Genomic DNA, 11,663 nt, shown 5'->3' on the forward strand with positions numbered 1-11,663 from the left:
CAATTTGGGACGTAGCCAGGAAAGTGACATCTGAGATTTAATTTGACTCTGCTTAATCTAATCACACCCAGCTATAGTATCAGAGCAGTTCACAGCTCTGAGCTACAGTTTCAGGTGTTATGGCAGTATGTATGGAGACACACAACTGTGTCACACAATCATCACACCTCAACAACACACAGTAACATTATTGTGCGTTAAGATCCCTTTCCTTCAATATAACCTGAAAAATATTATAAATCATGCATGACTTCTTCTTCAATTTTGAATTGAATCTACATTTATTGAGGTATACAAAGTTAGGTAGCCCTTTCCTGCAGTCAAATGACTAGTGGCCTCATGGGTGGAATTGTATTAATATCTTTTAAAATCTTTTAAAAATGTTTTTTAAAATAAAAAAATAAAAATTGTCGAAAGTCTGGTGTTTCTATGTCAAATGGTTTTGTTATATTTCAGTCTTCTGTAACGTATACAAAGTGTAATATTGGGACGCAAACTCAAAATTGAATACATTTCAACTCTATATCTAACATATCTGACATGGTACAGGTGTATTCTTTTTAAGCCCATAACTATGTGTGAAGTGTATACTTTGGTTTCAAAGTAGATTTGTTTAAGACTACCAAGAAACACTCTGTGTGACCCTGATTTAGCCAACTGCAGTAAAAGGTTATGGTTAATATGGTTCAGCACAAAATACAATCGTAGACATGTTACTAATGCTTGTGGTTTACTAATAAATAATTCCAAAGCAGTCATTCCTTACCAATCTATTCCAAACCATTGGTTCCACCCTACGGTCTTCTGAAAACCCACCTGTAATAAAGAAATAAAAATTGTCTTTATGTATCCACACATTAATATAGCACAGCATACAGTCTCAAAACTTGAGTTTTAAAAGTGATACACAAATGTTCCCTTCAATGTTAATGGTCCAATGGCAGTGTTGGCTACTGAAGTACAGTGAGGGAAAAAAGTATTTGATCCCCTGCTGATTTTGTACGTTTGCCCACTGACAAAGAAATGATCAGTCTATAATTTTAATGGTAGGTTTATTTGAACAGTGAGAGACAGAATAACAACAAAAAAATCCAGAAAAACGCAGAAGCAATCAATCAATCAGATTCCAAACTCTCCACCATGGCCAAGACCAAAGAGCTCTCCAAGGATGTCAGGGACAAGATTGTAGACCTACACAAGGCTGGAATGGGCTACAACACCATCGCCAAGCAGCTTGGTGAGAAGGTGACAACAGTTGGTGCGATTATTTGCAAATGGAAGAAACACAAAAGACTGTCAATCTCCCTCGGCCTGGGGCTCCATGCAAGATCTCACCTCGTGGAGTTGCAATGATCATGAGAATGGTGAGGAATCAGCCCAGAACTACACGGGAGGATCTTGTCAATGATCTCAAGGGAGCTGGGACCATAGTCACCAAGAAAACAATTGGTAACACACTACGCCGTGAAGGACTGAAATCCTGCAGCACCCGCAATGTCCCCCTGCTCAAGAAAGCACATATACAGGGCCGTCTGAAGTTTGCCAATGAACATCTGAATGATTCAGAGGAGAACTGGGTGAAAGTGTTGTGGTCAGAAGAGACCAAAATTGAGCTCTTTGGCATCAACTCAACTCGCCGTGTTTGGAGGAGGAGGAATGCTGCCTATGACCCCAAGAACACCATCCCCACCGTCAAACATGGAGGTGTAAACATTATGCTTTGGGGGTGTTTTTCTGCTAAGTGGACAGGACAACTTCACCGCATCAAAGGGACGATGGACGGGGCCATGTACCGTCAAATCTTGGGTGAGAACCTCCTTCCCTCAGCCAGGGCATTGAAAATGGGTCGTGGATGGGTATTCCAGCATGACAATGACCCAAAACACACGGCCAAGGCAACAAAGGAGTGGCTCAAGAAGAAGCACATTAAGGTCCTGGAGTGGCCTAGCCAGTCTCCAGACCTTAATCTCATAGAAAATCTGTGGAGGGAGCTGAAGGTTCGAGTTGCCAAACGTCATGCTCAAAACCTTAATGACTTGGAGAAGATCTGCAAAGAGGAGTGGGACAAAATCCCTCCTGAGATGTGTGCAAACCTGGTGGCCAACTACAAGAAACGTCTGACCTCTGTGATTGCCAACAAGGGTTTTGCCACCAAGTACTAAGTCATGTTTTGCAGAGGGGTCAAATACTTATTTCCCTCATTAAAATGCAAATCAATTGATAACACAAGTTTTTCTGGATTTTTTTGTTGTTATTCTGTCGCTCACTGTTCAAACCTACCATTACAATTATAGACTGATCATGTCTTTGTCAGTGGGCAAACGTACAAAATCAGCAGGGGATCAAATACTTTTTTCCCTCACAATAGGACATTTCCTATAGATTCAATGGTTAATACTAAGAGGATATTGTCAATGTGTGCCACATCATCCAATCATTCTGCCCTTATTTCCTTTTGCTACTAAAAGATTTTGGGTCCTTGGTACTATATCCTTCCATAGATTACTAAAATATCTAATCTCTCTCTGCAGCTGCTCATCTGAGTTGCTAATTCAGGGCAGTGTACTCCCGTTGCAGTAGTCCCTGGCGTCTTCATTTATAGCAGTATGAGCACGTCAAGCCAGCAGACTCAGTGTGTGTTCCAAATGGCACCCTATTCCCTACATAGTGCACTACCTTTGACCTGAGCGCCCTATGAGCACATGATGTTTTGCTATGCCGTGCATTCTGGGAATTCTGGCATCTTATATTTGACCTTGTCAAGTTACATATAATCAATTTGAGGATAACTTGCCTAGTCCATCATTTTATTAAGTCAAACTAGGAAATCAGTTTACAAGGAATTTGCTGTGTGTAAATATGTATGTATGTGTGTGTGTGTGTGTGTGTGTGTGTGTGTGTGTGTGTGTGTGTGTGTGTGTGTGTGTGTGTGTGTGTGTGTGTGTGCTGCGTGCATGTGTGTGTGTGTGTGTGTGTGTGTGTGTGTGTGTGTGTGTGTGTGTGTGTGTGTGTGTGTGTGTGTGTGAAGCCAGAGTGTAGATAAACTTTCATATAAAGTAAATATTATTTGAGTTAGGTCATAATCATAGATTATTCTAATATGCTATAAATGCTTCGGCATTTGCATGTATTTCAGGTATAGTGTAACTGGGGTGAGTGACTCCCATAACTGAAAGGTGTTATTAACGTGCTATGAATGTGGGCATAATTCATTAGCAGTTGTTGTGGCAGATGCCCTTCAAAGTGCAAAGATCCCATTGCCTTTTAAGTAGGCTACTGCAGGAATCTGTTTCTAGAACAATGGTTAACAGTTAACAGTAGGGCATGCAGAGACATGATCCCCATATAATGCATTTTACATATTGTTTTCATGTTTGGAATGGAATGGACACAGTGGAACAAAGTGATATTTATACATGCAAATAGCACTTGATTCTATGATATTTTATCTTCAGTATGGGAAAGGCATTCCATGACAGCAGAACCCCCCAAATGTGTGTATATATTCTAATAGTATTTAATACTTTGAAACAATGGGTCTAAGTTTCAAATAGGTCAAGTGCATGATTCGTGTAAGTCTTTTAAAAAGTTGAGGAGGTAGCCTAGGGTAGTGGCTACAAATCCGACCTAATTAGTTGAGGAATGCATTGCTCCATGCTCGTTTGAATACTTGAAGTGTCAAATGACTCAAATCTCAGACTTGCTGCAGATGCGACACGTATAACTCTGTCTGGAGTTTGACAACACCCCTTTTAAAATATATAGACCTCTGTGTTAAGTTATTGGGGACAGGTAGGCTCCTGCCCCATTGCGTAGCTACAGAAACAACAAAGAGTCTATTGAGTAGCCGTAAGCTAAGAACTTTTGGAACGGTGCTCAACTACAACATACAGGACAATGGAGTGCTTATTGAGAATCGGGTAACTTGACAGTGCACAAATTGGTGAATAGAAGTCAAGTCCATCGGTCCATACTGACCATTATGCATGTCGAGCCAACGTCTTGCGTTATCTCATCTCTATGCCAGTATGGTGCCAGTGTGTCCGCTGTGTTCCCTGCTCAATAAAACCAAGGGCTACCACGAACCTCTCAACATGTCAACACCCGATACCTCAAATAATAATTTATTGTCTATAGACGCGTGTATCAAAGCATGAGACCTACCTTCCCAATGCAGGAAACAATAACAATTGACAAGTTTGTCATTACACTTGACACTGTACGTTTTTCGTCCTCCATCCATTACACTGTCGCCATTTTGCTTAAAATTCTGCAGGTTAAACTATAATTCTGAGGGATGTTCGCAGCGGAGGGAAAGAAATGTTAACGTCAGCTGAATAGTACAGCGCATAGGACTTTTTCTCTCTCGTCGATACTGCAAAAGCCAATGAACATAATGTAATAGAATCGGTATTTTATTCCATTCATGTTCGATTTATGGCATTGGTCTTCACGACAAAACTAACGGTCCCCTATTCAAGATATGGATCATCCCAGACCCGCTGTAGAAAAGTCGTTGGGTTAAATGGAGCTTGGAAGATTGCAAAAACTGTAGGGGTAGAGTGATAATGTTGCCCAATACACACCGTCAAAATGTTCGCTAGACAGCAGAATGTTACATTGTAGCCGGACACCATCAAATGTTAAATTCATTGTACTGTACATGGATTTCACTCAACATTGTATTGGAAAGGTGGGGGTGGGGGAAATGACATTATTGTATACCCACACCTTTTGCTTCCTGATTCTACCCCTTCTTCTCTCAAAACGAAATATCATGTGACATCATACAATATTGTTTTATTGTAGTAGTATATTTTTACTTTAAACACTACCATTTCTTTGTGCATTACTTTACAATTGACTGGGGCGGCAGGTAGCCTAGTGGTTAAGAGTGTTAGGCCAGTAACTGAAAGGTCACTTTTTACATTTTACATTTTTAGTCATTTAGCAGACGCTCTTATCCAGAGCGACTTACAGTTAGTGAGTGCATACATTATTTTTATTTTTCATACTGGCCCCCCGTGGGAAATGAACCCACAACCCTGGCGTTTGCAAACGCCATGCTCTACCAACTGAGCTACATCCCTGCCGGCCATTCCCTACCCTACCCTGGACGACGCTAGGCCAATTGTGCGCTGCCCCATGGGTCTCCCGGTCGCGGCCGGCTACGACAGAGCCTGGATTCACTTGTTTGAATCCCAGAGCCAACTAGGTGAAAAATCGGTTGATGTGCCCTTGAGCAAGGCACTTAACCCTAGTTGCTCCTGTAAGACTCTCTTGATAAGTGTCTGCTAAAATGTACTTAACTGTACTGAAATCTATTCTATTCTAAATCAAATAAAATTGTATTTGTCACATACACGTGTTTAGCAGGTGTAGCGAAATTCTTGTGCTTCTAGCTCTGACAGTGCAGTAATATCTAACAAGTAATATCTAACAATTTCACAACATATACCCAATACACACAATCTAAGTAAGGAATGGAATTAAGAATATATACATATATGGACGAGCAATGACAGAGCGCCATGGACTAAGATACAGTAGAATATTATAGAATATAGTATATACATATGAGATGAGTAATGCAAAATATGTAAACATTATTAAAGTGATTTCTAGTCTATGTCTATAGGCAGCAGCCTCTAATGTGCTAGGGATGGCTATTTAACAGTCTGATGGCCTTGAGATAGAAGCTGTTTTTCAGTCTCTCGGTCCCAGCTTTGATGCACTTGTACTGACCTCGCCTTCTGGATGATAGCAGGGTGAACAGGCAGTGGCTTGGGTGGTTGATGTCCTTGATTATCTTTTTGGCCTTCCTGTGACATCGGGTGCTGTAGGTGTCCTGGAGGGCGGGTAGTTTGCCCCCGGTAATGCGTTGGGCAGACCGCACCACCCTGTGGAGAGCCCTGCGGTTGCGGTTCTAGGTATCCATTCCAGCGTTTCATCCTTATTCGAAGACACACTTGATTAGTGGTCTCTCACTTTATCATTGTTGAACTATTGACCCATAACAACTGATAACCCTGTGGGTGGTTGCTGTTAGAACTTAACCATTTCTAATATGTCCAGACTCTGTTTGTGACTATATAAATCAGGAAAATACATTATTTTGTCTATAATAAACTCTTTATAGTCATTGGTAACAAGGCTAGTGTAGATACATTTTCAAACCAATGTATTTGTGAGTTGCCACAACCTTATTGCAGTGGCATAAAAGATTCAGCAGGGTCTGCAATTTAGCAGGCTATTCCTCGACAAAGCACAGGTAGGCCTACTCTAGCCTATCTTAACTGATCTATCAAGTTCAAGGGGATCTAAAAGACAGGAAAGATAGCTGCCAGCCAGCACAGCATTATAGTGTATAAAATCATCTTGTATGGGACTACAAGGCTGATGACTTTGATATGTATATCGTTATATCCCCTGATTATGACTATGCTGTCGAGGCCGGCTGTTGCAGGGGTTCCCAAACTTTTTCACTCAGGGCCCCTCTTCCAGCATTGGGAAATATCCCACGCCCCTCCTGTGCGCTCTCACACGCGCCACGTCTATTTCTATGGGCACAAGCACTGTTCATGACACATACTGTTCACAACCCCTCTTGTTGGTGGAGAACATTTTGCAGGTTTAAAGCTTATTTCCTGCAATTCTACACATTTTGTCATGGGGTACAAAGAACATTTAGCAGTTTTAAAGCATATTTTCTTGCAACTCTATACATTTTGCCATGTCTAATGTGTATTCATGTGATATTTGAGTGACACATTTTTTTAAACAATATCTATGGGGTAAAAAAACGTTAGCTGACATGGGCTAGTTGATCTGGCCATTTCTGACAAGTTAAAAATAGCTCTCTAAGGTGACTTACATGACAAGAGGAACTGATGATGCACTACCCAATTTCGAAATTGCACCTTGTGCATTCTACTATTACAACTTTCAAGAGTAATTTTATAGCCGGACAGAGTTCATTATAATATATTTATTTATTTTGGGGGGGGGCCCCACGCACCTCCTGCCCACCCCTCTGGGGCACGCCCCACAGTTTGGGAACCACTGGGCTGTTGGACAGAATGATGATTACAGCATATTTGCCTAATGAGCTAGTCATTCTAGAATCTAAGGGAATTCTAGAATGTTCCATATTAAATATTTTACTGGTGTAAATGTGCTACTATTGTATTTTTAATGCCTCACTGCTCTCACACAAGTAAACCAGTCAGCTTTAACCCTTGTTTAAATTGTATAATGATGATAACACACTGAGTGCATTTCAAGCTACAAATGAGAGTCATAATATATGGTTTTACTACATACTGTACAGCATGGATAACACATCTTCCAATTGGCACCTCTGTACAGTCATCCATATGGTTAACCCATATGGATTGCTACCATTTTGACTCAAATGTTTCTGTTTCTTATCTTGCAATCTGGATCATTTTCATTTCCTGTTAAATTGTTTATCTTTAGGGTCTTGTTTACTCCAGCATGAGACCTCATTTATATTTTATCATAAGATAAATACCGCTATCAGGGACAAGCTGGCGATAAATGGTTTCATTTGAAAGAACTTTGTTGAATTTTTCTTCCAAATGATATTGCTGACAGAGCCTCAATTACAGTTAAACAGTACCTTCTGGATAATAGCCTCTGCCATGAGCAGTTATAGCAGTAATACCTAGGAAATTGTTTGTTCTTATTTTCCTCCTTCTCTCAGGTCAGACTTGATTTAGCCAATCCCTGTCCTTCATTCTAATCTAGTCTAATCTAATAATACTAGTCATTTAAATGTATATCAAGGAATGGCTAACTTTCCCATGGTAACAGTAGTGAACACTTTGTATCGATGAATCAGGGATTTGTTTTTCAGTAGTAATTATGTTTTTATCCCTAAAGGTTTGATGGCTGTCCTGTCGCACTACCAATGTGAATCTAATACTGGATCTTGCATGCCCCATTTAAAAACTAATTTCACCATCTGATGAAAGCAAGGTAAATCTTAGAATACACTACTGTATATCACATGACCTAGGTGACCTTTGACACAAAAATATGTAATTGTCAAATTGTCAACCTTGATAGATGATACCTTGATTTAAAAAAGTAATACCAAAATATAGAAACATCTCAAGCCTTTTACACCCTTTTACCCTTAGGTGGGTATGGCAAGTTCTCTAAATCTCTCGCATTTGTTACATTATGAAATATTCATTAAATGAAGCAAATGTTAAGAGCAAAGTCTTTGTACTGTATGTACAGTATGGAGATAATTATATTGGGAGCAACAGCCATTATCTACAGGAAACAGTGTGTGGATACAGATTCTGAAATGTCTGAAGTATTTGGCCTATTGAATATTAATAGGAAGTGCAAAAATATTTTGATTAAATTATTAAATGTGTTGATCATTAATCATTAATGCTGAAAATGAGGAATATTTGCAATGCAATACCAATTTATTTTTTAGGCACAGTTCTTTATTTAAGGGAGGGATGGAGTTCAGAGATTCATCATATGTATTTAAAGATAAATTCACATAAGATGAGAGGTTTTTTGTGACTCAGTCTCTCTATTACCCATATATAATAATAATTAGGTGAGTCATGTCAAATTTTACAGATGTACAAGAGTGAATTAGGAATGTGTTTTTTGCATATCCCAACTCCCCCTGTGACACCCTCAGAGAGTGGGGTCATGGCCAGGGTCTGAAAATTAGGGTTAAGTGCCTTGCTCAAGGGTACGTCAACAGATTTTTCACCTTGAGGATTCAAACTAGCGACCTTTCGGTTACAGACCCAACGCTCCAACCGCTAGGCTACCTGCCGCCCATAACGTATCATTGTATGTACTCAGATGGAAGAGAGAGCACAATGGCACTGTAGTAATCCCTCCCAAAGAGTGTGCAGTGTCTTTGTGAGAGATATCAGAATTGACACAAGGTCTCTGTTTTCAGAACATGAAATAATTATTTTAATGGCCTACCAAGTGTACGCACGTTCCCAAAGTTTGATTTTGGTCTGCAAAACGAGAAGCTAAAAAACCTCTGAGAATGTAATATGCTGTTTGTGCCTCACGCTACTAGTTATCATCTGCAATTTATTCCCTACCTTGGGGTACTGTGAGCCATTTTTCTAAATTTTGCAGTGGCTCACTTTTTTCTGTGATCCTGGGTGCTGCAGACTCCTGCCTCCAGCCATGGTGTCGGAACATCACAGAAAACTACACCATACTGAAGCCAGTTAACAAAGAGAGAGGCAGAGAACCAGTCTAAATCATGGGGCACGAGATAGAATACATAAGATTACAGAGTTCGCCATTTCACCGGAGGGAGGGAGGGAGGGAGGACGAGAGGGAGGGAGGATGAGATGGAAGGAGGACGAGAGGGAGGGAGGACGAGAGGGAGGGAGGGAGGACGAGAGGGAGGGAGGGAGGACGAGAGGGAGGGAGGGAGGGAGGACGAGAGGGAGGGAGGGAGGATGAGAGGGATGGAGGGAGGACGAGAGGGAGGGAGGAAATGGTAGTGCACTAAATAGGGAAATGGGTGCCGAATGGGTCGCACCCTATCTCTCCTGCTGCACAGGGACTCTGAGTCACTAATGAAAGCTGTTTCAGGCCTCGACACACGTATCAACCATAAAATCAAGGTCACCTGTGTGTTCATCCACCTGTCTTAAAGACTGTTGCTCAAAATGTAGACTCCATTTGACAAATCCCTCCGGTATCACCATGTTTTCCTGTGTTTTTGTCCATGTTTTATTCAGAAAGGTTGACTATAGCAGCTTCAGTCTGGCTGGGGTCCTCTAGCCATTTTAGCATGTTAATTGGACAGTGACCTTTGGTGTGTTATAGAGGTGTTAGCCTGAACCTCTCTGGCCTAATTAAATCACCTTTACTGTCCCGTTTTAGCATTTCATTTGTCTATACTTCCCTCTGACACTGCCAAAGGGGGAAACAGTAGACTTTTATTGTTATGATAGACATTTTAACAATAAAAAGAAGGTTGTGGATCCGAAGGTAACCGCCCCGTTCCGCCCCCGTTCCGCCCCCGTCACGTCCCTGTCACATCCCCCTGGAAGTCTCTTCTCCAGAGCTGAAGATCCAGGTCACCTTCTGCGCAGGTGTTTCTTTGCCTCTACTTTACGCACCATTTTTTGTGGTCACCCTCCCTTCAACTTCTTACTGTCAATCGCGAATGATAATTCCTAAAGTTTTACCGGTGAAACGTTTTGACAACAATTTGATCTCAATCAGTTTCATGAGAATATATTGAGTTATGTACAGTGTTGTTTTAATTTATGTACAGTGAGATAATTTTAGAGCAGATGGGGTTAACAAGCTGTATACTCTTAGGAAAAAGGGTTCTATGGGGTTCTATATTTAAGCAATAATGCACGAGGGGGTGTGGTATATGGCCAATATACCACGGCTAAGGGCTGTTCTTATGCACGATGCAACGCGGAGTGCCTGGATACAGCCATTAGCTGTGGTATATTGGCCATACACCACAAATCCCAGAGGTGCCATATTGCTATTATAAACTGGTTACCAACGTAATTATATATTTTTTGTCATACCCGTGGTATACGGTCTGATATACAGTGGCTTGCGAAAGTATTCACCCCCCTTTGCATTTTTCCTATTTTGTTGCCTTACAAGCTGGAATTAAAATGGAGTTTTGGGGGGGTTGTATCATTTGATTTACACAACATGCCTACCACTTTGAAGATACAAAATATTTGTTATTGTGAAACAAACAAGAAATAAGACAAAAAAACGGAAAAGTTGAGTGTGCATAACTATTCACCCCCCCCCCCCCCCCCCTCTTCAAGGCAAAACTGCTCCAGCTCCTTCAAGTTGGATGGGTTCCGCTGGTGTACAGCAATCTTTAAGTCATACCACAGATTCTCAATTTGATTGAGGTCTGGGCTTTGACTAGGCCATTCCAAGACATTTCAATGTTACCCCTTAAACCACTAGAGTGTTGCTTTAGCAGTATGCTTAGGGTCATTGTCCTGCTAGAAGGTGAACCTCCGTCCCAGTCTCAAATCTCCGGAAGACTGAAACAGGTTTCCCTCAAGAATTTCCCTGTATTTAGCGCCATCCATCATTCCTTCAATTCTGATCAGTTTCCCAGTCCCTGCCGATGAAAAACATCCCCACAGCATGATGCTGCCACCACCATGCTTCACTGTGGGGATGGTGTTCTCGGGGTGATGAGAGGTGTTGGGTTTGCGCCAGACATAGCGTTTTCCTTGATGGCCAAAAAGCTCAATTTTAGTCTCATCTGACCAGAGTCCCTTCTTCCATATGTTCGGGGAGTCTCCCACATGCCTTTTGGCGAATACCAAACGTGTTTGCTCATTTTTTTCTTAAAGCAATGGCTTTTTTCTGTCCACTCTTCCGTAAAGCCCAGCTCTGTGGAGTATATGGCTTAAAGTGGTCCTATGGACAGATACTCCAATCTCCGCTGTGGAGCTTTGCAGCTCCTTCAGGGTTATCTTTGGTCTCTTTGTTGCCGCTCTGATTAATGCCCTCCTTGCCTGGTCCATGAGTTTTGGTGGGCGGCCCTCTCTTGGCAGGTTTGTTGTGGTGCCATATTCTTTCCATTTTTTAATAATGGATTTAATGGTGCTCTGTGGGATGTTCAAAGTTTT

At 41.3% G+C, this 11,663-nt stretch overlaps 1 protein-coding gene across 1 annotated transcript in view; it reads right to left on the reverse strand.

Annotated features, from left to right (window-relative positions):
• The window catches only part of LOC311130931 (zinc finger protein 644-like), a 32,457-nt gene extending 28,193 nt beyond the window's left edge, over positions 1–4,264 (reverse strand). Inside the window, exons 1-2 of the mRNA XM_084163743.1 lie at positions 4,165–4,264; positions 767–816 (exon numbers count right to left, since the gene is read on the reverse strand). The gene's annotated coding sequence lies outside the window, so the exon portion shown is untranslated. The remainder of the gene's footprint in view (positions 1–766; positions 817–4,164) is intronic.
• Between the last annotated feature and the right edge of the window lie 7,399 nt (positions 4,265–11,663).

The sequence above is a fragment of the Coregonus lavaretus genome, assembly GCF_964263955.1.
Source record: "Coregonus lavaretus genome assembly, chromosome: 6".
Classification (NCBI taxonomy): Eukaryota; Metazoa; Chordata; class Actinopteri; order Salmoniformes; family Salmonidae; genus Coregonus; species Coregonus lavaretus.